The sequence below is a fragment of the Schistocerca piceifrons genome, chromosome 1, assembly GCF_021461385.2.
Source record: "Schistocerca piceifrons isolate TAMUIC-IGC-003096 chromosome 1, iqSchPice1.1, whole genome shotgun sequence".
Taxonomy (NCBI): Eukaryota; Metazoa; Arthropoda; class Insecta; order Orthoptera; family Acrididae; genus Schistocerca; species Schistocerca piceifrons.
The window spans coordinates 1139874412-1139897511 of NC_060138.1; the positions used below are offsets into that span (position 1 = coordinate 1139874412).

A 23100-nucleotide genomic window follows, 5' to 3' on the forward strand; every position below is an offset into this window, starting at 1 on the left:
GAAGTATGTGGCAGCACAATACACCTAATATGAAAAACGTATGTTTTGTGGGTATTCGGATACTTTTGATCACATAGTGTATGTCACTACGGATCTAACCACTGCCAAAACCGCCCTTGGGTTGGCGTCAGATGTGAAAAAAGAATAATTTACCTGGAAATGCTCCTATGAAATAAAATTTTAGTACGCATGTGAAGACAGATGTAAACACTACGGTTTTTAGCAACTTCGTTCTACACAAACGGCATACAGGACAAACTATGGACGCACAAACCAAAATTGTCACAATCATACCCTGTCACCTTACATCTTTTCACGTATCTTTTGTTGCATCCAAACGCTACGCAAGATATCAACATTCCTATGAAAAAAAAATCTTTACTGAAAATACAGTAGTTACATTGAGCAGTGTTCCAGAAGTCGCCTGCTAATAGATGGCGCCATCAGTTAGGTGACAGAGATGTTGATGTCAACATAACGACGCTGAGTGTGGTCTGTGTAATGTATGGCCAAAGTATTCCACTGCTATGCCTTTGTTCAGGGCGGAAGCCATTGTCCATCTTTGACGAACATTGTCATACACAGGTCTACCTGTCCCACGACGCGCTCGCGTGTGTGTGGATTATGGATTTATGGTCAGCTCCGTAATCCGGGTGCCTCAATTAGAATGGCGAGCCGTTGCATGCTTACCCAGACCGCCGCTTGCCAACCCACACTCCGTCAGCACAGTGTCCGATTCTGTGTTGTTCGCTGCTTATTTCGCAGTCGCTCTCGCTCTAAGCATCGCTGTTGCGACAATGTCGTTCGAGGAAAGCAAAAAGGCTTTGGACGTCTTTTATCAGTATGCACAGAGAATGTCCATGCCTGTGGGAGATAAAATCGAAAGACTGTTCCAACAGCAATATGAGGAACAATGTCTACGAAGCCCAGGGAAATACATCGTGATGTAGAAAATATCTTTGTTGAAAAAAAAAAGTTCGATACGAACGTATTTACGGGATCAGTTACGCTTTATCATACACATAAGAAAACATTTCATCTTTTGCAACGGAATGTTCCATTTATTTGTACCAAACATGTTTCGCCTATTCATGCGAAATACCTGCAGTCCTCTATAATATAAACATAAATATTTAATTACCAAAATTTGTGTAATTCAATAATTCTGTTTATATTTCTGTTTACTTTATAGGCTATTGAAGATGCCTAGCGTCAGTAGACGAAACATGTCTGGTAGGCACAAATAACAAGTCTCACTGTAAAGGGGGAATTTTTTTTCTTATCTGTCTTATTGTATGTGACAAAGAATAAAAGAAAAATTTGGACTAGGAATTACAATCCATGGAGAAGAAATAAAAACTTTGAGGTTTGCCGATGACATCGCAATTCTGTCAGAGACAGCAAAGGACCTGGGAGAGCAGTTGAACGGAATGGACAGTGTCTTGAAAGGAGGATATTAGATGAACATCAACAAAAGCAAAATGAGGATATGGAATGTAGTCGAATAATATCAGGTGATACTGCCGGAATTAGATTAGGAAATGAGACACTTAAAGTAGTAAAGGAGTTTTGCTATTTGGGGAGCAAAATAACTGATGATGGTTGAAGTAGAGAGGATATAAAATGTAGACTGGCAATGGCAAGGAAAGCGTTTCTGAAGAAGAGAAATTTGTTAACGTCGAGTATAGATTTAAGTGTCAGGTAGTCTTTTCTGAAAGTATTTGAATGGAGTGTAGCAATGTATGGAAGTGAAAGATGGACGATAAATAGTTTAGACAAAAAGAGAATAGAAGCTTTCGAAATGTGGTACTACAGAAGAATGCTGAAGATTAGATGGGTAGATCACATAACTAATGAGGCAGTATTGAATAGAATTGGGGAGAAGAGCAATTTGTGGCACAACTCGACTAGATGAAGGGATCGGTTGGTAGGACATATTCTGAGGCATCAAGGGATCACCAATTTAGTACTGGAGGGCAGCGCCGAGGGTGAAAATGTAGAGGGTGACCAAGAGATGAATACACTAAACAGATGCAGAAGGATGCAGGTTGTAGTAGGTTCTGGGAGATGAAGAAGCTTGTACAGGATAGAGTAGCATGGAGAGCTGCGTCAAACCAGTCTCTGGACTGAATACCACAACAACAACAATGATGAAGCATCATTTCTGAGAGAAATGGCTGCAAAATTAACAAATGTTCTGAATTTGTAATTTATAGACAATCCACCAGCACGTAGGTCTGAAATGTTTTTTAGCTAAGTCTCAACATCCTATACTTCCTACAAAAAAATAATAAATATTTAAGATTATATTTTTTATTAATGATGCTTGAAAACATTTCCATATGTAGATTAGTGACAGTAGTGCCTTTTGACAGTTCTAAACTATGTAATTAATCTGAAACTAGAATCACAATATTAAGAACAGATACTAAATTTTCCAGACACCCAGTTATGACCTATTATAACACTCCAAAGCCCTCGTTATCACGATTTCCAATAAGCGTATCTACAACCTTAAGGTTAAGATAAAACTGCCGATAAACCTCCGATTATAAAGTGTTACTACTACGTACATGATGTAGACACTAAACTGTGTTGTCAGCCATAGATAACAATAAAGCAGCGCTGAGCAACAGAATTATGGACTAATATGGAAACGAATATCCGAGAAGTTTGTGAAGCAGCTTTTCGTGAATGTTCGTATACACAATGTGGGACTACAGATGTAAATAAAATTGGTTGACCATAAGATCAGCAGGTGCCAGGGGCGTGCATACATGCTACAATCCCAGAATCGATGGCGGTGTGCTTTAGTCCCTTGTGGTTCTCAGCGCCTCATATGAAAGGACAATATAATGTGGTCCAATTACTGACAAGTGTACTGGCTGCAGTGTGTCGAAGATGGGCCAGCGCGTTTCGTGAATGTCTTTTCCAAGCAGTTGAGCTGACAAGGCGCGGCTGCATTTCTACATCTACATCTACATTTACACTCCGCAAGCCACCAAACTGTGTGGCGGAGGGCACTTTACGCGCCACTGTCATTACTTCCCTTTCCTGTTCCAGTCGCGTATGGTTCGCCGGAAGTGCGACTGCCGGAAAGCCTCCGTGCGCGCTCGAATCTCTCTAATTTTACATTCGTGATCTCCTCGGGAGGTATAAGTAGGGGGAAGCAATATATTCGATACCTCATCCAGAAGCGCACCCTCTCGAAACCTGGACAACAAGCTACACCGCGATGCAGAGTGCCTCTTTTGCAGAGTCTGCCACTTGAGTTTGCTAAACATCTCCGTAACGCTATCACGCTTACCAAATAACCCTGTGATGAAACTTGCCGCTCTTATTTGGATCTTCTCTATCTCCTCTGTCAACCCGACCTGGTACGGAGCAATACTCAAATATTGGTCGAACGAGTGTTTTGTAAGCCACCTCCGTTGTTGATGGACTACATTTTCTAAGGACTCTCCCAATGAATCTCAACCTCGTACCCACCTTACCTACAATTAATTTTATATGATCATTCCACTTCAAATCGTTTCGTACGCATACTCCCAGATATTTTACAGAAGTAACTGCTACCAGTGTTTGTTCCGCTATCATATCATCATACAATAAAGGGTCCTTCTTTCTATGTATTCGGAATACATTAAATTTGTCTATGTTAAGGGTGAGTTGCCACTCCTTGCACCAAGTGCCTATCCGCTGTAGATCTTCCTGCATTTCTCTGCAATTTTCTAATGCTGCAACTTCTCTGTATACTACAGCATCATCCGCGAAAAGCCGCATGGAACTTCCGACACTATCTACTACGTCTTGACAGCAAATGAAGGGTTTATTTCAATAGTGGCACAAGTCCATTTTTGTTCATTCTGACATACAAAGTCCTAAAGTTAAATGACCGCTGAAAAATCTCCAGTTGAGATACTAGAAATACTCAAGTATATATACTTGAATATTTCTGTGATCTCAACTGGTTGCTTTACTTTAGGACTCTGTAACTCAGAATGAAAAAAGATGGACTTGTATCACTATTGAAATAAGCGCTTAATATGCAGGTAGCAACTTCAGTTGAACCGCATATCCTTGTCAGTAAGATTATTTGAAATTTCGATTTGAAAATCCGAGGGAAGAAGACTAGCAAGAGGACCGGTAGATAAAAATAACTACAAAAAACACATGTGTATATTTACTCATTTTTTACAAGTTTGGCAAAATATTACTCGGCCATCAGTTGCGATATTGGAGTCTTTCCAAGCCCACTGCTGGAAAAGACCGATTTCTGTTTAGGCACCAAAATTTACATTTAAAGCGCACTTTCAATGAGCGTCAATGAGCGTAATTACAAAAGTAAATAGATTCAAGTGTTACCAGTTCGTTCGCTTAATACACCTCTGTATTGTAGACGCCACTTAAGCAAAGCCGCCCGGAGTGGCCGAGCGGTTCTAGGCGCTACAGTCTGGGACGATCGCGCGACCGCTACGGTCGCAGGTTCGAATCATGCCTCGGGCATGGATGTGTGTGATGTCCTTAGGTTAGTTAGGTTTAAGTAGTTCTAAGTTCTCGGTGACTGATAACCTTCGATGTTAAGTCCCTTAGTGCTCAGAGCCATTTGAACTTAAGGAAGGGAGGCTGGGTTTCTCCGAACGCAGCTGCGTATCGATATGTTCTCAAAGCGACAATGCGGAGATAAAGCATTTTATAGAGTATTGATTTCAGTGCAGGCTGTGTTTCTCACGCCTTCCAAATTACAAAAATAAATAGATTCTAGAGTCATCGATGCAGCAATGTGCTGACACATTATTGAGTTATAAAGACAAGCGACAATGCTCCATACACATTATTGAATTCAGTGAAACGTGTACATTTATTTATTACGTCTTTTCTTAAACTGTGGAAATTCGCACTGTTAATTTTCCTTAGAGTTAATTCAGAAAATTTATTTCAAAACCGTTTTTTTCGGCAAAAGTCCTCTTTAGCTCCAACTTTTCCTGTGAAAGCCCTGTTTAGACCATTTCATGCCTGTAAGTACTATTTAGCCCTTATAGGTTATATAAACCTAAAAGCTTCAAAGCCTAGCACCTATCATTGCCAATCAAAATATGTCGTAATATATGGAGCCACAGGAGAGATGTTGACGATAGCGAAGACAGGGTCTCAATATCTACGAGACAACAAACAGCAAGATCGTTTTATTTTAGTTCATATTTGAGACACTGCGAGACATTACAGAGTGACTCTGAACTTTTCTTTCAGTAATAAGTGTATTGTGTCAAAACTATAGATCCCCAGTGTATTTATTATTCGATATCATTGTCACCTAAGTAGGGTCCAAACCATTTCTTATAATTTGATATCCGAGTGCCGTTGTTTAAAGGCAAAAGAACATTACTAAGAAAGAGGGGTAATGCCAGTTCTGCTTTCTTGTTGAAAGTGTGAGAGAAGTTATTACAGACGACCCTGTAAATTAACTTTTCAATCCCAATACAATAACCTGATCCAAATTTTGTGCTTACAATCTAGAGCTGCATCAAACCAGTCTCAGGACTGAAGACCACAACAACAACAACAATCTAAACGAAAAGTAAAGTAAACTAAATTGAGTTCAGTTAAAATAACACTGGCCAATTAACATTCGAGTAAAAGAATATATTAATTTAGCCAAAAAAAATTTTCAAATGTGTGTGAAATCTTATGGGACTCAACTGCTAAGGTCCTCAGTCCCTAAGCTTACACACTACTTAAGCTAAATTATCCTAAGGACAAACACACACACCCGTGCCCGCAGTCCATGACTGCAGCGCTTTAGACCGCTCGGTTAATTTAGCAAATTTCATTTTTATACTGTTTCTCAAATTTTTATTTTGTGATGGCACGATTTGTTTTCCGGCGTTACAATTGTGTCGAAGGTTAATTGTGATTTATATATCAAAATGAATTCTAAATTAGGCGAGACAAGAAGGCCAAAGAAAATCCTTTCGAAAATTCCATTAGTTCTGTGTACGTAAGTAAACGTTACTGCGAGGTTACGTAATTCTTACCATAACAAAAAAGAATTTCACTAGTCAATCTTTTTAAGTAACGAGTGTCTATAACTGATTCGAAATTATTACTTTTTGTTCTATTTACGTTTTGAAATAGTTGCTAATATTTTCCATTATTACGTTCCACCGTGTTGTCTTGTTGGAAATGTGTGTGCGATACTTCTGTTGCTGCACGCTTAGTTAAACACATGCATAATCATTATTATCCGCATTATCGTTTAGGTAGTGAACATATATTGTCCAACTGCATGTTTTTCAAGATTCAAGAAAGTAGGGAGTACAGGAAGTGGGATAAGTTGTTCGCAGATTCCTCTCCGCTAACCGGTAATTTTCTTCGGGAACGATTGTCTTACAAGCTTGTCTTGTTACTGTTAGGCTCACGTGAACGTGGTCAATAATTTTGAATTAACCGATTAGTGAGGGGGGAGATTACAAGCTCTGCCTGGCAGCTTTACGAATCGTCTTGATGTACAAAAGCTGTTTCAACGTTTATAGTTGAATTATGACATGGACATTTTTTTGTACCACTGGGGAGAGCGTCTGAAGAGGACGTCATGTTTGGAATTTGGTCAGACAGTAGCGAAATAACAACGCCGCAACCTAGTGACCTGCAGTCAGAAGCAGAGGACCATCAACTGCCTGCATAACCGTACAAAACAAAAGCAAATTCAGACGTGGTTCGTGTGTTTACCTATCAACGTCAAGGTTATCAGCCTGTATTCTGCTGTTATACCTACAAGTCGACTAGCTCGTAAATTATTCAGACTTTCACAATTTGCGCCACATTCGAAAATGTGGAGATGGTTTGCATTTGTGGCAAAATGTCGCCAAACAGTTAGAAGGGCGTTGCGATTGTATTCTAAGGCTAACCTCTCGTGACGAAAATCTGAAGTGCGTTTATACGTCTAACCTTCACCTCACAACTGATCATATGGGCTGGTATTACTGCGCGTTAGCAGACAAAAATCTCTATACGCAGACGAAGGCGTGTTGATGCGCGGCTCGAAAGATAGATGGCAACGGTGTGTTACTAATTTGACCGCGCATTTCCGTCGCGACCAGACAGATTTTCTTGTTAAAGAAAATCATATTCGCTGTTGATTGTAGAAATTATTTATTTCACAATTGCATTTTCGGCCTCTGGGCCATTCTGAAGTCAGCAGTACTTCAGACTGTAAAATCCTCCGACATAAATACACATCATCGCCAAAACTAAGCATATGGTATAAATTTCCGTGTAATATGAAATGGTATTTCTGCAAAGAAAAACTGGTACGATGTTGTTCCGAAACAATGGAGAACTGAACGGCAATACAATACATGTCAGTCACGAATTTTTGTGCTTTTTTCAAACAAAAAGAGAGATATATGTCAGAAAAGTTTTATCGGTAACAAGTACACATTCGTTCACATCATACGGTCTGCATGTTCAAGTCTACTTTCGTTAACAAGGTAGTAAAATTAGCCCGAACGTTACCCGATGATGAAGTCCGTCTTCAGTTATGGATAGCATTTATACTTGTGAGATAGTCTTCGTCTTTAAATCCATCTCTCGTTCCAACATAGTTGGTAAGTTTTGTCCGCCTCTTTAACTGAGAGGTCAACGCTCCTCGCTGCCATACCATCAATGCCGTACCATCATTCCATTTCTTTTGTGAGTATTTAATCCCTTTTATAATCTGTTCTGTACAATCCATACAGACATCTAAAGGATGATGTGGTTTTCTCCCCTTATTACACGCTGTACTAAAATTACAAACAGGCCTACATGCTAAAGTTGCCGACAGTTCAATACTTTTTTTTCAGACGTCAGCTGCTTTCCACCGTACAGTCTCTGATAATTCCTCAGTAGCTGTCTTTTCCGTAAGCGCGAGAATCTACCCAGATGAAGAGACAGTCACATAGCGCCAATAGCACTAGCAAGAAAAAGGGGGAGCTGTAAATGAAGTATAAGAAAACGGTTCTGGCTTTTGTCGTCTGATACGTTTAACATCGAGAGCTCCTTGTGGAGTTCGCTGTGTTATTCAGTGGTTTGGTATTTAACTAATTTGTAAATGAAAATGATAATCTTATTTCATTACAGTGAGTAATTACTAAATAATTTTTTCCCTCGACTAAAGATTTGGTCAAGTTGCTAAAGAACTCCAAGTTAACGTTTTGTTAAAGTGTTGTCTGTAAGTTGTGTAAGTGTCATTAAATCACAGTTCATATAAAAGATTCTATACAACTATTGATTATGATGGAAACAGTTATCTTCAGCAAAATGATCATTAAAACCACCGAATATCAGCCGCGCACAACACTGACGTATGTTACCTGAAACAATATTCTTCGCAACTCGTGCGTAATTAATTTCGGCTCCATACATCAGCAAGAAAAAGTTTGTTATATGGATCGTGCTAGGAGCACTGTTTTTAAAGAACCAATCTGATTCGAATTATTTTCATTAAAAATGAGTTCGGGACCACCGGTGCACATTTATTTTTACACATTTTTATTACCTTCGGCATTTATGTCTACAGAGTTGCGTAATTTGAATTTGCCACTGAGATAATTGTTAAGATGGTGGCAGACAATTGATAGAGACTTTCCATTGTTTGAGTAAATTTCCTTTTAACAGAATAAGTATTTGAATTAATGCTCATTAAACTTTACTTCTGTATTGTGCACTATTTAGACTAATTTTCATCAAGCAAACCTTTGATACTTTCGTAAGAAACAGAGATAAAAATGCGATGCAAATCGCTATCATCAATGGGTGCCCTCCTTGCAGCGGAAAGAAATAATTGACACAGATAATGCTTATTGAGAGAGGAATTAAAGTTACAAATAATTATTCACTCATATTTATAAGAATAGTGAACTCTATTCTCAAGTAATAATTAACAAATAATTTCAATTTCTTAACAGACCTCAGTTTGATATGCGTCTTGCGTCCGCATCCTACAAAAGCCAACCAAAAAAAGATAAAAACAAAGGTAGACAAACACAGATCATAAAAGGAATTTAAAATCGTCATTGTCTTTGTATGATACACATCGGTATGTCCAATTACATCATAATATATTATTTAAACAATTAATATTTATCATCGTTTTGTTTTATTTCACTGTTTTCAGTATGTCGGATAAATAACTGTTAGAGGCATAATTTCCTCTCATCGCACTGTAGCTAAAATTTATCTCGTGGATATTACATCCTATTCAATGAGGAAACATTACGCACTGTTCAAATCCTTAAAATAATAACTTCAATCCATTTTTCTTCCCGTGGTATTGCCATCACACTATCTTTTAATTTCATCCCGAAAACTTTCCATACTTTAAGATTATTCCACACAGTCGGTTTTCCTGTTTAATATGGACAATATATCTACGCCTTTGACTTGTAGTCCGGGGTGATATGTTACAATACAGCATCACCGATCTATTGCGGTCTAGCTGTGTTGGTGAGGCAGTAAATTTCCACAGGGCAGTGACTGCGTCACTGCAATTCACTTTGGAGGTGTGGCGGTGTGACTTGTAGTCCCGTACCACCCTCTGACGGTGATAGTACTACATGAGTCAGGCAGAAAAATTTTGTCTAACATGGGCAGGTGAAGGTGTGGCGGTGGGACTTATAGTCCCGTGGCGAGAAGGAGAGGGGGCGATATATCTACGCCACTGAACAAACGCTTATAAGGTATCGAAAACCGAAACAGGCTGTGCGAGAATTACCTTCAGTAACTCTACCGTCCGATATCTGATCTGTCCTGAAATTCATTCGCACATTAGCGTGCATCAACGCGCGTTACATCTGAACTTAAGCTAAAAAGGAATACAGATTCATTCCAATACCACAAAAAGAAGTTCAGATCTATGTTTATAGAAAGACAGAGGCGAAGTCATAACTCTGTAAACACAAAGAAACAATACTTGCGTAAGCCGGAAAATTCGCCACATTTTCCACTGTAGCTCTGCAAACTCCATGCCGCTAATACCTTTCTGCACGTTAATTTTTCCAGACAACCATTAATAACGTTTTTCATTTACTTTTCGATTAATTTTTCGCAGCTCACTGGGTTTATTACTTTCGGTGTGCGCGAAGTGTGTAGACTTCAAGTGATCATCCTATATTAAATCATTGTTCGGTTCTCATTGTTTCGGAGCTAAATCGTACCAGTTTTTCTGTTTACAGAGATACCATTTCATATTAAACGGAAATTTATACTATTTGCATATATGCAGCGAGTCAGATAAGGTAATTTACTTTTTACGTACGCGGACGCTAGCTTCCGACCGTGTCCGTCAGAGCGTATTTGAATAAATAAAATGGAACGTCAGTTTTAATCAGTGCAGAACCAGACTGCAGTGCACAGGAAGTTAATTCTTTCATTTATATTCCTTTTCAGCGATGCTGTTTGGGACTGGTGTACGTTCTATTTTAGCAGCGGAAGCAATCTTGAAGCAGAAGGCACATTGTTGACAAAATTTTGAAAACTCTGTGGGAGTGTTATGACACTGCTGTCTTACGCAGTCACTATTTTTTATGTTATTATCATCTTACTGAAGTCTGCTGAAGACTACAAGTCCACTAGGTGTTTTCACGCTGTTGTTTTTGATTCTCACAGATATTCCTTCATCCCTTCGTTTTGTTTCTTTTTCTTCTCGACCATCTATTTTGAATACTCTCGCCTTCCCCCTCCCGCTTACTGCCTTTCAGTACTTCCATCCTTACCACTTTTATTCCAAAATTGTTTGTTTAAACTGTTTTTACCACCAGACCAACGGACCCTACAGGTTCTTAGTCAAAATGATTATTTTATTAAACGCTGTAGGCCACTTTTGAGCATGTGTTCATTTTCGAGTACGCTGGTGGATGTGGATACATCACACTCATAAGCATATTTGTGTATGGTGCGTTTTTGTTACACAGGCTGAGTTCGGAGGAAACGTATATGTTGTGATAGTATTAGTAATTCTGAACGAAAAACGTCATATAAACATATGTCCTGTTCTTAACTGTTTCCGAGGAAACTAATGAAAACAGTATGGAACAGGACAAATACAACTGATAGTAAATGGAACATTATGATTTAATGTTTTGTTCAAAAAGTCCACCCTCAAGTTCAACGCATTTTGCAGCTCTTGTAGAGAGTCTTTCTGATCTGAACTCATTCGAACGGTCCTTCACCTGAGCACACGCATGTAAAATACGAGCGCAAAGTTCCTCCTTTATGTCCACTCTGCGCTTGTAGACTTCGCACTTAAGCTAACCCCGTAATGGAATAAGACCACCCCCCGGTGACCAATCCAAGTCTCAGGGAACGTTTCCGTAAGGTACTGTGTCACTGGCCGTATGGAATTTGCGAGAGAATTGCGCATTGAGATGGTCAATAAAGATGATGAAGAAGGACATGCGACCGACTTCCTCGATTACCTTTAAGAAAAGCACATACGTTCATTTGAAGATTTTTATTCAGAATCACCGATAGTGTCAGCCCTCATACCAGGTACCTCTCCTCCCGACTCACACTGTTTACTTACAAGGACGATGTGTCCTTATCCATTTGTGCACCTGAACTTCTCTGGATGGGGTCTCAAGGACAACGGTAACACACGATCTTTTTTTTTTCTTTTTTGTGCACCTGAAATCAGCACACGCCTGAGACTGGTTTAAACTAAGAGCATAATGGAAATGGTGTTCTTTGAAGACATAGACTGTAACGGCGTAACTTCAGTACTCACCCTCAAAATGATAGTTTAGAATACCAATCGAAACTTCGATTTACTGTTCTGATCGTAATAATACTCACACTTTTAACACGAGTCACATAAATATCTGCATTATAAATACCGCGCGGCCAAGATAATTTTAAAATGTTCAAATATCTGTAGGTTTCAAGTCTAAACGTGCGGAGATCCTACAGGACACGTTGCGGTGTGCCCTATAGTAATTGTAGCTCGAAGTATTTTTTAAGCGATTCTTAATTTCTGCTCCAGGCTTTCATTCGAATTCTGCGGTTTCCTTGACCGTATACCTCGTTGAATGTCATCGCCGCCTTGCTACGCGCTGCCACTATGTTTTTCGTAAGCACACAAACGACGTTTTTAAAGAGGACAGATTTACTGCTTGACTTCCTCAAGCAACCGGCCAGGATATTGTTTCGCTCACACGGCTGTTTCTTGCAACTTGTCGGAAACAATACTCTGGAGTTTTGTTGTATTTCAGATACCTCCTAATGTCCAGAAGCAGCAACCGTTTTATTTACTTTGTGTGGAAAAAGAACGACTTTGTTAAATGTGGGACATTTGTTTTCCTTATAGCAAGGCCGTAGGTCGTGTCTTATTACCGCGAAACAACGCAGACAGGGTTTTTTAAACCGCTGCCCTCGTTAATCGTGGCCCAAAACACGAAGCGTTGTTCTCGAGTAAAGCAAGAAAAGCCAATACAGGAAGCGGAACATCATCATGAACGCATTCATAAAGCTGTGGTCCTTCATTTACATTCATCCATTGAAAGCCACTATTAATGTTTAGCGGAGGATACTTTTTATTATACGACGAATAAAAATTCCCTCATGTTCCACCCACGGGTGAGGGGTCGCGAAAATAGTTGGTTAATTTGCCTCTATGAGAAAGCTAAGCGTGGGTATTTGAAGAATACACATAGTTCTGCTGTAAAAGCTGGTTCTGTTAATTTTCTTTCTTGCATTATCTACCATTTGAGATTTCTCGGTATATATGGTAAACGATCTCGAGAGACAACTTGCCCTGCAACTTTTTGCGTATTTGCCACGTCTCCTAATGGTACTGCCTGTCATGGTACCCAGAAATTGGAGCAGTGTTCTACTATACTCGGTACAAGTGATAGAGAAACAGCAGTTTTATACAGGCCTATCGATAAATCGTCCGCAGCTCGTGGTCTCGCGGTAGCGTTCTCGCCTCCCGAGCACGGGGTCCGAGTTCGATTCCCGGCGGCGTCAGGGATTTTTATCTGCCTCAAGATGACTGGGCGTTGTTGTGTCGTCTTCATCATCATCAATCATCCCCATTACGGTCGGAGGCAAACAATTCCAAAACACCTCCACTAGGATCTTGCTTGGTGCGTTTCTCCCGTATAGTCCCCTAAGCTCTGTCAAGGAGTATCGGACTTCATCAGCGATAAATCTGTGAGAGCCACTTTTTTCCCCTACAGCTGAGCATTTGTTGTCCTTCCTTGCAGCTAGAAGGTGATGAGTGACCGTAGGGAATCGTGTAACCAGGATGCGTCTGGCCGTTTTACTTTTTAAATTTAAGAACGCTTGTAAAATAGTGACACCACCTACTAATAAGGCCTCGTTCTCTCAATATAAAAATTTATCTGTAAGGAGCTATGCTATATACAGCTATGCGGTTTGCTGCACATGGTAGGTAAACCCACAAAGTGTTTTATAGATGCACTTATATATGTGCTCCGTTTGTTGCTTTACAATGTCTGGGCAATACTCGATTTTTCCCCAAGTCTTTGCCAACATCTCATCCGTCACGGCCGCTACATAATTTTGTATTTCATTTGTAAGAGTTTGCACATCAGGGACTGGTGAACTGTACACTCTGTTCTTAAGCTTTTTGTTGTTCGCATACAGTTGAAAAATGCCTCTAAGCACTATGGGACTTAACATCTGAGGTGATCAGTCCCCTAGACCTCGAAATATTTAAACCTAACTAACCTAAGGACCTCACTCACATCCATGCCTGACACATGATTCGAACCTGAGACCGTAGCAGTAGCACGGTTTCAGACTGAAGTGCCTAGAACCACTCGTCCACAGCGGCCGGCTCGCATACAGTTATTCGTGCCGATGACAGATGTCATCCGCATGATGAATGGTGCATTTGGACACTTTGGACGGTGCATTTGAATAATACGGGGAGTGTTTCACTTAAATCTAATTACAATACATTTAATACACAAATACAGTAAGGTATACACTTAAGTGATAAATGTTCTTGGCAGTTGTTAGTAAACAGCTCCAGTATCTTTCTGACAGCAGCCATCTTGTCGTTCTCTTTGCGAACACCTCTATCAAGGATACTATCAAACCTCAGAAATCACAAGTGCAACCTGAATCGGTTTTCATACAAGCATAAGTAGCATGATTCAAGTTCTTTGCTCCTTGAGTTAAACCACAACTCTGATGAATGTCTCAGACACACGTATGTTACAAACCAATGGAAGCTCTGATATCTAAACTGAAGAGACAAAGAAACTGGTACACCTGTTTGATATCGTGTAGGGCTCTCACGAGCACGCAGAAGTGCCTCAACACGACGTGAGGTGGACTCGAGTAATGTATGAAGTAGTGCTGGGTGGAACTGACACCATGGATCCTGCAGGACTCTCCATAATTCCGTAAGAGTACGAGGGGATGGAGATCTCCTCTGAACAGCACTTTGCAAGGCATCCCATACATGCTCAATAATGTTCATGTCTGGGGAGTTTGGTGGCCAGCGGAAGTGTTTAAACTCAGAACAGTGTTGCCAGAGCCACACTGAAGCAATACTGGACGTGTGGGGTTTCGCATTGTCCTGCTGGAATTGCCCAAGTCCGTCGGAATGCACAATGGACATCCACCAGCATGAACAGTCCCCCGCTGACATGCGGAGTCTATGGATTCTCGAGGTCGATACAATTTGAAACGAGACGCGTCAGATCAGGCAACATGTTTCGAGCCATCAACTGTCCAAATTCAGTGTTGGCGGGCCCAGGCGAAGCGTACAGCTTTGTGTTGTGCAGTTATAAAGGGTAAACGAGTGGGCCTTCCGCTCCGAAAGCCCATATCTATGATGTTTCGTTGAATCACTCAGTTCTTGCAACGATTCCAGCTATACATCAGGATCTCGCTAAACCCTGTCCTAGGTTTTTTTACCTTTGACATTTATTCCACAAACTTAAAGTATAGAGAATATTTACTTTTCGTGGGTAAGTACTCTAGGTAAAAATCAAATTAACCGTAATTAGTGTAGATGCACCTAAAATTACGGATTTATTTATTTAATCGTGCCCTGGTTCCCGGGTTCGATTCCCGGCGGGGTCAGGGATTTTCTCCGCCTCGTGATGACTGGGTGTTGTGTGCTGTCCTTAGGTTAGTTAGGTTTAAGTAGTTCTAAGTTCTAGGGGACTGATGACCATAGATGTTAAGTCCCATAGTGCTCAGAGCCATTTGAACCATTTATTTAATCGTGCCCAAGCCATAGACAACCCACATATTACATGTACACTCAAATACAAATACAATACACATATGTATAAATAAAACAAACCCAAAATGGGGAGTCACATTACAATTTAAAGACAAACATAGTATATACACTGCTGGCCACCGTAAATGCAACACCAAGAAAGACAAGAGGTAGCACAACAAAATTTATTTTGTAGATAACATGTTGACCAAGTATCAAATGATTACGTTTACAGACGTCTGTGACATGTGGTTCCTGCCAGAATCAGTAGCCAGAGTAGCCGCCATTGTTGGAGATCACCGCTGCCACACGTCTCGGCATTGAGTCAAAGAGACGTTGGATGTGTTCCTGGGGTACAGCAGCCCAAGCAGCTTCCACACGTTGCCAAAGATCATCTGGTGTGGCAGCTGGGGATGTAATCTGGGTCACTCGTTGAGCAACCATAGACCACATGTTTTCTATCGGCGAAAGATCCGGAGAGCGAGCCGGCCAGGGAAGCACTTCAATCTGGTTATTGACGAAGAACCTTTGGACAATGCGTGCCACGTGTGGTCGCGCATTATCCTGTTGAAATATGGCTGTGGCCGAGCCCTGAAGGTAAGGAAGGACAACTGGCTCCAGCACCTCGGATATGTAGCGCCGGCTATTTAAAGTACCGGCAATGCGTACTAGAGGCGTGCGAGAGTAATATCCAATACCACCCCATACCATAATACCCGGTGCAAGACCAGTGTGGCGGTGCATAATGCAGCTGTCCAGCATCCTCTCTCCACGGTGTCTCCACACTCGAATCCGACCATCGTGGTGCTGCAGACAGAAGCGTGCCTCGTCAGTAAAGACGACGTCATTCCATTCTGCCGTCCACATCCGTCTGTCATCACACCATTGGCGACGGAGACGTCTGTGGTTCTGCGTCAATGGTAGACGAAGCAATGTATGTCTTGCGGACAGACCACTCTGCTGTAAACGGCGTCGAATGGTACGCGCAGACGCTGGATGATGCGTTACAGACGCAATGTGCTGTGCTATGGTTCGGGATGTCACTGAGCGATCCGTCACTGCCATGCGCACAATTTGCCTATCAGCACGTGCAGTGGTGCACCGAGGTGAATGCGATCGACCACGTCGGTCCGTCGTACCCTCCTGCATCCAACGGTCACATATCTGCATTACAGTTGTTTAGTTTCGTCCAACACGACTAGCGATTTCTCTGTATGATAATCCACAATCTCGGTAAGCCACTATCCGTCCTCCGTCGAACTCGGATACTTGATCAAACGATGTTCGCTGTTGTCTACGAGGCATAACTGATCGTCTTGTGAAACAACCACAAGGTAAACACACGTGCCGAACGTACACTCGTCGATATCGCCAAGCCTTAAATGGCGCTATGAGGTGGCGCCACAGGCGCGTGTGATGTGCGTCTGCGCTGAAATTCTAATCAGTTGCATATCTCATCGCTGCAAACCCATGGTGTAAATTTCACTTGATTCGGATGCTTCCTTCAGGGTGTTGCATTTACGGTGGCCAGCAGTGTATATCATATCACGTCCCGCCAAAATTCAGCGCATTTAACTGCCACTTGTAATGGTACTTGAATTACGTAACCATTATGGCACCTCACCTGAACCTCTCGATACCAGTAATATTCTATGTATTTCTGTAAAGTTGTTGACGTATTTAAGAGACAACATTCAGATTTGATTTCATTTGTGATACATCGATATGTTTATATTGCAATGATATTATTCTTATGTGTATTCTTTCTTTTGTCACTATGATCTTTGACGTACTTGTAACTCTGATTTTTGGGCGCATAGGCGATTATTAGTTAGTTGTTAAGTTGTTAGAGTCGGACCTTGAAAAGGTCAAGTCTTGGACGTCATGTTGGAAAGACGCATATTATAGTTGGCTTATAAAATGTGAGGAAGGTGTTTTCAAGTATGTTTTGTATTGTGAAGTGATGTTTTGTGTGGTACGTGATATTGCAATAAAAACAGTTAAAAGGAAGTGTAACTTAAATTCGGAGTGCTGATTATTTTTTTACGTCACCATTGTGCTAACTTTGAAAAGTTTAATCTCCAAGAATGGTTTAAGAAGCGCATCTACAAAACTTTTGAATATAGCAGAATAAAACCTAGGCCTCTTTGCATCCGAGCTTGGAATCATAACCACCTAGATTTTCAACGATTGAGCCATGATTTGACGACTAGACCTGCGTGGGAAACACAAAAAGATGAGTGCCTAGTTTCTTTATTATTACATGAAATGACTATTAACTGTGCTCTAATGACACCTGCCACATAATATGACTGATGTTGCCAGAAAATGCTATATTTACTAGCGTGAGCAACACCACAATTGTTATTAAAATTTTGATCTTTGTTGTGGTAGGGTTGTTAGACACTGCCGTAGAGTTTGCCAGATCTTCTTTCCTGCACACTTCCCCCCTGTTGCTGCATTCCAGGAGGTGGTCCATTGTTTGGGTCTGTCCGCACTGGCACGTGTGCGCCCCGTCTCGGTATCCCCATTTACACATGTTTACGTTGCATCTGCCCACCCCAGTTCGTAGGCGGTTGAGGGTTCTCCACAATGGCCATTTTAGTTCATTTCTAGAGGCCAATTGTTCGTTGGGTGAGATTAGAGGTGCCTGGTCTCCCGTAGGCAGTGTTGCTTGCCATTTTGACAATCTGGCCTTTTGTTTTGAGGTTTCGAGCGGTTGAACTGAGGTGAGGAAACTCCGTCTTGATTTTAGACGTGTGTGTGGAGGGTTTTGTCCGAAGAGAGGATGGCGCTGGTCGCGCAGCTGCTTGAGGCGCTCTGCTTCGCTTGCTATAGCTCGTCTGATGTTGGGTGAAGCTATGCCACTAAGCAAATAAAGTTGGCTAACCGGGGTGGGTCTTAGGCATCCCGTGATTACGCGACAGGCATCGTTCAGCAGAGGATCCACTCGTTTCGCATGCGCTGATCTTTCCCAAACTGGGGCAGCGTATTCAGCAACCTCAGCAGAGTGCAAGTGCCGACGTACGTAAAGTATGTGGGTCGTCACCCCATTTTGTGGAGGTGAGCTTACTCAGAAGGTTGTTTCTTGTTGATAGTTTGCCCCTGACCTTGTCTACATGATGTCTGTAAGTAAGTGTGCGATCAAGGGTGACGCCTAAATAACAAGGAGTGATGCTGAACGCGATCCGTTGGTTGTTCCACGTGAAGTTTAGGGTATGTTTAGCGTCTCGGTTTCGAAGATGGAATAGGCAGGATAATGTTTTTGCTGCGTTTGGGTGTAGGCAGTTGGCTTCGTAGTATGGCGTTAGACCGTTGAGGGCATTGGTAAGGCTAATTTCTATGTCGTTAAAGTTCCGACCCTGCACGGCTATTGCAAGATCGTCCGCGTAAGCAAAGCTCCTAGTCCCTGGTGCAACTGGTTGATCATTCACATATATGTTGAAAAGAGTGGGTGCGAGGACACTGCCTTGGGGTAGTCCATTTTTATGGATACGCCATCGGCTTCGCTTCCCTCCGAGGTTTACGATGAACCGTTTGTTGCTGAGAAGAGTTGATATAATTTGTATCAGCCCGAATGGTTCAAATGGCTCTGAGCACTATGGGACTCAACTGCTGAGGTCATTAGTCCCCTAGAACTTAGAACTAGTTAAACCTAACTAACCTAAGGACATCACAAAGATCCATGCCCGAGGCAGGATTCGAACCTGCGACCGTAGCGGTCTTGCGGTTCCAGACTGCAGCGCCTTTAACCGCACGGCCACTTCGGCCGGCTGTATCAGCCCGAAATCATTAGTCATAGCGTATATTTTAGTGAGCAGCAGTTTGTGATTTACAGTGTCGAATTCGGATGAGAGGTCGACAAGTACGGCTCGAGTAATTAGACGGTTCTCGTACCCATGCTCTATGAACTGGGTAAGATTCAAGACCTGTCCAGTGCAAGTTTTCCCAGGGCGAAATACCGCCTGTTCCGGAATTATCTGATGGTCAATATTAGGCACAAGTCGATTCAGCAGCATGCGCTCGAACGCCTTGTACAAGCAGCAAAGTAATGTTACCGGTCTGCCGGGTTTTGGAATGGCTATGACTTGCCCTTTCTCCAGATTTTCGGGATGTTGTTTAGCCGGATGTAGGTATTGAAAAGTAGGAGCAGCCAGTTTTTCGTGTATTCGCCAAATTTAAGGATCTGTTCATTCCTAAGGTCGTCTAGCCCTGCTGCTTTGCCAGGTTTCAGAGATTTAAGTGCAGACTCTAGCTCTTCGATGGTAAATGGACGGCTGTAGTAGTTCGTGTCTCTTTCGCCACTTCTTATTGGGATGGTTTTTGCTGGAGTCTTCGTTTTCCCATTAAGAACGAGTTGGTGTGCTGTTTGGTTGGCTGTTACTCTTGGTGCTTCCGTTTGCTGCTTAGGGTCATTATTTAGGTTCTTAATTGTCTTCCAGGCAATCCGGCTAGAATGTTTCATGTTTACACTTTCAATTAGATGTTGCCATTCTTTTCGGCGCTTCTCGATTAGCTGGTCGGTAAGTGCATTTGCAAGTTCAAGAGTTTCTTCAGCGAATGGGTTCGCCTCATACTTTTCCTTATATGCATCGTATAGTTGCCGGCTGTCTTTCGTTAGGCCCGGTACAAACTCCGTTCTGGAGTCCCTAGGGATAGACTTTCTTGATACATTCTGGACGATTTCTATGAACTTATCGTAGTTGCTGGGTGTTGGTTCTAGAGTTTGCAGCTTTTCGTCGATTCCAATTGCGAAACCTTCCCAGTTTGCCCTCTTGAAATTAAATCTTCGTCGAAATGGAATCCGCACTGGCGCCGCAGCAGAAGCGTCCACGGCGCGGCCCTGGGAGGACTACCTGTAGTCCTGCTGATTCTGCTACCACCAAGCCATTACAAGAAAGAAATTACGGATATGAAATTTGTATTGAATTTGGGAGTAAAGTAACATATGCTGATTTTGTTTCGGATTGTAGTAATAGTGTTTGCCAAATGATTAGTATCCTTCACGCTGTAATGATATTTCATAAGCAATGCAACCTGTGTAAATGAAAGCCAATGATGGCCGAACCTAACGTATCGAGAGTTAACGCAAAGGCACTGAAAAAGGCGCGAACTCATCCAGCACCATCAGACAAAACTGAGCGAAAATCCAGGTGGACGACGAGTGTCATACGCGCGAGCAACCGATGCTAACGTAACTCCACAAAAAAAGTCAAGAGGGGTTATGTTTGGTGAGGGGTTATGGTTGGTGAATTTTGTTAGACCGTATCTACCGATCCATCTGTGCGGAAAGGTTTCATCCAAGAACTGGCGAATAAACATTCCCCAGTGTGGTGGGGAAGCATCTTGTTGAAACGTTACCAACGTTTGAAATTCCTGTAACTGAGATGCTACGTAAATTTCCAACATGTCCAGGTAAACTGTTGCCTTAAAGATAAAAAAAAAACAACTAAAACTCCTTCCGAACAGGCCATGAAGGCCCAACGGTACTGACCGACCGTCGTGTCATCCTCAGCTCATAGGCGTCACTGGATGCGGATATGGAGGGGCAAGTGGTCAGCACACCACTGTCCCGGCCGTATGTCAGTTTCCGAGACCGGAGCCGCTACTTCTCAATCAAGTAGTTCCTCAGTTTGCCTCTCGAGGGCTGAGTGCACCCCGCTAGCCAACAGCGCTCGGCAGACCGGATGGTCACCCACCCTAGTGCTAGTCCAGCCCGACAGCGCTTAGCTTCGGTGACCTGACTGGGACCGGTGTTACCACTGCGGCAAGGCTGTTGGCGCCTTAAAGATAATGAATGAATGCGTGTGTGATATCTTGTGGCACTTAACTGCTAAGGTCATCAGTCCCTAAGCTTACACACTACTTAACCTAAATTATCCTAAGGACAAAGACACACACCCATGCCCGAGGGAGGACTCGAACCTCCACCGGGACCAGCCACACAGTCCATGACTGCAGCGCCTTGGACCGCTCGGCTAATCCCGCGCGGCCCTTAAAGATGAGCTCAGTGAAAAAGGACGAGCCGAACCACTGTACTTTTACTTCCGGGTTGTCCCTTAACTGCTGTACTACGATATGTCGGTTCTCCGATCCCTTGATCCGAATACTATGATTGCTTACTTTCCTGGAGATGCGAAAATTCTCTTCGTCGACGAAAAACATTATTAAGGTAATCATCGTCTGCACCGTTTCGTTCCAGCACGTTCCTAGCAAACTCAGCATGCCTGGTGCTGTCATCAAGCTGAAAAATTGGCAAGAGTTGCTCCCATTTGTGTAAAACCTTCACCACAGTGCTCTGATGTCTATTCTTTTGGAAACACGACGTGTCGATTTCCGCGGAATGTGCTGAAATACTTCACCAGCGTCGTCAACAGTGTCGTCACTCATTCCAGATCTACCGCTTCTTGCCTTGTCATCAATGCTGACCTGTCTCTATAAACCATTCACGCTACCTTTTGATGTTCTTCGCGTCTGGCAGTTCTCGACCATAGCCACTTTGGAAATAACGCTAAACTGTAATAGGAGGTCGGGTTTCATGAAACCACAAAACGCATTACGCTGTCTCCTACATAGATGCCATTGTGACGGAAGAACTCTTAAATTGCACTTTCTGTAACAGGAGAGATAGACAGATAGATAGATAGATAGAGAGACGTAAAGAGAGAGAGAAAAGAAATCAGATGCTGTCAGAGCAATTGTAGAAATATATCCATAAGAACTTCATGAGTTAAGCTCGTAGACATGTGGGAGGTACGTCCATAAAAGACTTGGTTCAAATGGCTCTGAGCACTATGAGACTTAACAGCTGTGGTCATCAGTCCCCCAGAACTCAGAACTACTTAAACCTAACTAACCTAAGGACATCACACACATCCATACCCGAGGCAGGATTCGAACCTGCGACCGTAGCAGTCGCGCGGTTCCGGACTGCGCGCCTAGAACCGCGAGACCACCGCGGCCGGCCCATAAAAGACTTTATGATTTAAGATACCATCTGTAAAAAAATCGCATAGACACGTGGAAATGTATCTATAGAGAACTTTATGGGTTTTGCTACTATGTAAAACAAAACACATAATTGTATCTAGCATGATGATGGGAGCTGAAGAAATGATTTAAAATTTATGCCACGGTCAGGACTTTAACCGAGTCCTCCTCACTTAGTAGGAAAGCATGCTAGCCGTTGCACCACCCAAGCACTGCAGCTCACATAGTTGCATGGACTACCCTAGTCCAGTGCCCTGCCTAACACAAACTTCCTTTCTTCAGCATACCTGCCTTGTAAGCAATGAGACCCGGATCCAAGTCCCACCCATCCGACAAATTTTAAATAATTTCTTCAGCTTCCATCATTATCATAGATAAAGATGAGACTCAACTATCCTGAGGGAAATTCAATTACATCGTATCTAGCAAAGTTCCTAAAAAATTTTTTTGGGGGGTAATCAAGGAAAGATTTATTACTTACCCAGTACTACGGAAATCGTTTTGTACGTGAGAAGAGCCATTAGAAATGCTACAAATTCTGACGAACAATCAGTATTATAAGCAGAAACAATTTCGGGTGCGAAAAGTTTTCGCCAATACTCAACATAATTATTTGTATGCCTTCTTGCGTGGTTTATTTATTTACTTAAAAAAATGGTTCAAATGGCTCTGAGCACTATGGGACTTAACATCTGTGGTCATCAGTCCCCTACAACTTAGAACCACTTAAACCTAACTAACCTAAGGACATCACACACATCCATGCCCGAGGCAGGATTCGAACATGCGACCGTAGCAGTCACGCGGCTCCGGACTGAGCGCCTAGAACCGCGAGACCACCGCGGCCGGCTATTTACTTAAAAAACGTG

The 23100-nt window shown here is 42.2% G+C and overlaps 1 pseudogene; it reads right to left on the reverse strand.

Moving 5' to 3' along the window:
* Positions 1–20904: 20904 nt before the first annotated feature.
* LOC124727304 lies at positions 20905–21022 on the reverse strand (annotated as a pseudogene).
* Positions 21023–23100: the final 2078 nt, after the last annotated feature.